This window comes from Capsicum annuum, chromosome 3 (genome assembly GCF_002878395.1).
Source record: "Capsicum annuum cultivar UCD-10X-F1 chromosome 3, UCD10Xv1.1, whole genome shotgun sequence".
In the NCBI taxonomy this organism is placed as follows: domain Eukaryota; kingdom Viridiplantae; phylum Streptophyta; class Magnoliopsida; order Solanales; family Solanaceae; genus Capsicum; species Capsicum annuum.
Genome location: NC_061113.1, coordinates 249,882,537 through 249,886,970, shown reverse-complemented (window position 1 = coordinate 249,886,970; position 4,434 = coordinate 249,882,537).

Sequence of the window (4,434 nt, the reverse complement as noted above, 5' to 3'; positions counted from 1 at the left end):
ATTTATTAGTTTTTTCATCATTTTTATGATGCAATAAAATGGTTACACATGCATATTGCTTTTTTTCTTATATTTATTACTTTTTTCTCATGTATTATTTTAATAATATTTTTATTTAGACCTTTGTAATTGAATTATACATGGTAGTAATTTTTTATAAATATCTTTTTGTTCCTTATTAAATGAATACCAAGGGTATTTTGATAATTTTATGGTGCAATAAACATTTTGGAATCGATGTATGTCCATATGCATGTGTAACTATTTTATTTACTACTATATATAAGTAAGAGTTAGGGTGACTAAAATTACCGAAATATCCTTGGTAGTAGTAATAAAGTAATAGTAATAATAATAATTATGATGATAATAATAATATAATAATATAATAATAATAACAATATAAGTAATAGTAATAATAAAAAAAGATGAATATATAAGTAAAGATTTGGTAGTACCACGAAAGACAAATTAGTAGTACACCAAACCTTTACTTATATATAATAGAAATATTAATTTTATTTCTTCCTCGCTATTTTTTTTTTCATTTCACGTGTATTTTGTCTTTTTTTTCCTTTTCATTTTATATATCTCCAATAATATTGTGGAATTCTCTTTCTATTTGCTTTTATCTATATCAGATTTTATGAAATTCTATATATTAATAAAATTTGATTAGGGTGGTCCTATATTTGGAGAGGTTATTTATTATATTATATTTACATATTTTTTAAAAATAAATTTTGAGACAATTATCGTAAGTTGAGTGATTTTCTAATATAAAAATTATTAGTTAAATGATTGGTTGAGAACTTTATCTCAAATTATATATTTTCATAAAATACATTAACTAGATCACAAAATTTTGAATATCCATAATTAAAAAAAAAAAAAGAAATTCCTAATTTGTTCTAAATAATGTGTGAAATATGGGACGACGACAAGCCCAAGCTACGCAAAATAAATACTGAAGATTGGTTCTAATTACTTGTAAGAAACTATACAACTTTTCCCCAATTAATTAGTATTGCATGTGAAAGAGTACAATTATAACCAAAAAAAAAAGAAAAGTAAATGGTAGTGAGTCAACTCAGAAGTGCAGCACCCCTGCACCCGCTTAAAATGAAAAAAAGTTATTTAGACCCGCCTTACATCTGTTCTGCACCTACATATATTTAAAATCACTCAGCTTCACACTTGCATCGTTTCACTGTCATTCCTATTCATGAGATTTTGCAGCAATTTATCCATTTCAAAATATTTGCTTCTCTTATAACAAACTCTGAAGAAGATCCCAAGTCAAAGTAGTGAATCATATGAATTAAAAAAAATAGTAGTAATAAATAATTGTATTTCTGATGTGTTGATAGTGTGTGAGCGTGTGTCTATAAAATTCATTTTTCATATGTAGGAGGATATAATGATTCATCAGGTTAGTTTAAGTGTGGCTTAATTTTTTGAAACAATTTTACGAAGTGTTTGATATCTTTTCCCAATAATAATTTTGGTTCATTCTTTGAACAATCTTTAGCTACTTGCATTTTAAATCTTCATTTGTTTTACTTTTTTTGCCTTTAAATCTTCATCTAAACCATTATTTAATCTTTATTTAATATTATTCTTTTTTTCATCGTATTAATTTATCTCAGCACTAATTGAGTAAAGGTAAAAATGAAAACATATAGTTAATTATATCTTAATTTTCTAAAATAACAACTATTTTGCATCAATCTTTTTTAAATAAACAACAAATAAAGTAGACCGGAGGAAGTAATACTATGACGCGATCCAAAATAACAAGTAAAAATTTCATTTGTTAAGTACAAGCTATTGAGTCATTTGGTTGGTGGGATGAAATGAGATAGACAGCCACTGCAAGTCTCTCATAGGCATGCACCAACCTTCGATTCTAGCCCTACTAGAGACTAGGATAGCTGATCATAGGAACTTAGCCGATGAGCTGGGATTTCCCTGTCTTCTTCAATCTTCTGCCATTGGTTCCTCGGGGAGGATTGTTATCTTTTGGAAGGATGATGTCATTTTCATAAAGGACATCTCTATCTCTGCCCAAGCCATCCATGCTACTGTTAAGGTCAGTTCCCCTCTCTCCTGTTGGATTCTTAGTATTATTTATGCTAGTAATATCTTTTCATTTAGAAGAACCATCTAGGATCAATTAATGTGTATTATTGATTCTCTCCATACTCTTGAAAGTGATAGTTGGTTCATAGGTGGTGACTTTAATGAGCTATTGATTGTCTCTGAGAAATTTGGGGGGAATAGTATTAATAATAATAGGGCCTCTGTTTTTAAAGATTGTCTGAACCATTGCAACCTCATAGATCTTAGTTTCAGAGAAAGTAAATTCACTTGGTCGAACATGAGGTATAGAAGTAGGCATAATCTTATCTTAGAAAGGCTTGATAGGTGCTTTGCTAATGATCATTGGATTCACCTTCACCCTGAACTTCTATCCTTCATCTTTCTAGGACTCACTCTAACCACTCCGCCTTTCTTCTAACTTTTGGTAGAAACCCTCATATCACCCATAAACCCTTCAGAGTTGAATCAATGTGGTGCAATCATTCTGACTTCCCTTACCTTGTGGCTCAATCTTTTCCTTCAGTGTCCAACCTCACCAGAGCCACTTTAGATTTTGTTGATACTGCCACTGCCTGAAATAGAAACACCTTTGGTAATATATTCCACAAGAAAAAACACCTGCTAGCTAGGCTGGTTGGTATCTAGCAGTCCCCCAATTATCCTAATAGCCCTTTCCTTCACAATTTAGAGACTAAGCTCACCAGTGAATACAGTTCTATTTTAAGGAATGAGCAAGATTTTTGAATGTTAAATTCAGAATTAATTGGCTCATCAAAGGTGACCAAAATACTAGGTTCTTCCACACCTTCACCCTTAACAAAAGGAAAAGGAACAAGATTCACTCCCTTCAGAATCAAGGTAGATGGATTCATGATCATGAAGGCATTAAAGATGTCATCATATCTTACTACTCTTCCCTGTTCAAGACTGATCACCTGTAAGCCTATTTAAAGTGTCTGAGAAACCCTTCTCAGACTGGTTCCACTCCTTCTACTTCCCACCCAATCCTGGATTCCATCCCTTCCCTAATTGAAATTCGAAATGCTATTTTCTTTTTTTGGACCTGATGGTATGCATCCTTTTATGTACAAAAAGTTTTGGGGCAACTTTGCTCTTCTCCTCTTAGATTTTTGCACCGTCACCTTCACTCATGGGATTATGGATACTCAGGTGAACTCCACTTACCTGTGTCTTATTCCTAAATGCAAAAATGCCTTTATCCTAAAGAATTTCAGATCCATTGGCCTTTGCAATACCCAGTACAAAATTATCACCAAGATAATTGTCAATAGAATTAAACCCTTTCTCCAATCCCTCATTGAAGACACCCAGGCCAGTTTTTTTTATCTAGGAGAGAACCTTAGACAATGTTATTATTGTTCAGGAGTACATTGATCATTTCAGAAGAATGAAAGGGTTAACCCCTAACATAATTTTAAAAATTGATCTAGAAAAGGCTTTTGATAGGCTTGAATAGTCCTTCATTAGACAAGCCCTTTTTTATTTTAACTTTTCTCTGGGCCTCTCCTATCTTATTATGTCTTGTGTCTCTTCTTCTTCCATTTCTATCCTTGTTAATGAAAGCTATACTCATAGATTTCAACCTATCAGAGAAATAAGATAAGGGGATCCTCTTTCTCCCTATATATTCATTCTCTGTATAGAGCTTTTTTCCAGAAGAATAAATCATGAAGTAGATACACTGCAATGGCATCCCATCCAAATCAACCATAGGGGGCCAAAGATATTTCACCTCTTCTTTGCTGATGACTTGACCTTCTTTGCTAGAGCTGATCAACTCAATTGTGCCACCATTGTCAGAACCTTTCATAACTTCAGCATCTTTTCTGGTCAAAAGGTTAATTTGGAAAAGTCTAAAATGTTATTCTCCTCCAATTGTCTCATTTCTCCCAAAAACCTCCTCTCCTCCACTCTTGGCATAAAATCTAGCCAAACTTTTGGAAGGTACTTGGGCTTTCCTATTTTCCAAGGTAAACCTAAGATGTTTGATTTTCAATTCATCCTTGACAACATCAGCAATAAATTCGCTGGATGGAAGGTCAAATTTCTGAATATGGCAGGGAGGACCACTCTTGCTAAAGCATGCCTTAGCAGTATCCCCAACCATGTTATGCAATACATCCTCCTCCCTAGAAAGATTCATAATCACACTGACAGAGCCCAAAGAAATTTCATTTGGGGCTCCATTGTAGAGAAAAAAAAATGCATATGATCAATTGGGCTACCATCACTCATCCCAAACACATGGGGGACCTAGGCATGCAACAAGGTCATATCAAGAATGACACTTTGTTGTGTAGCCTAGCCTGG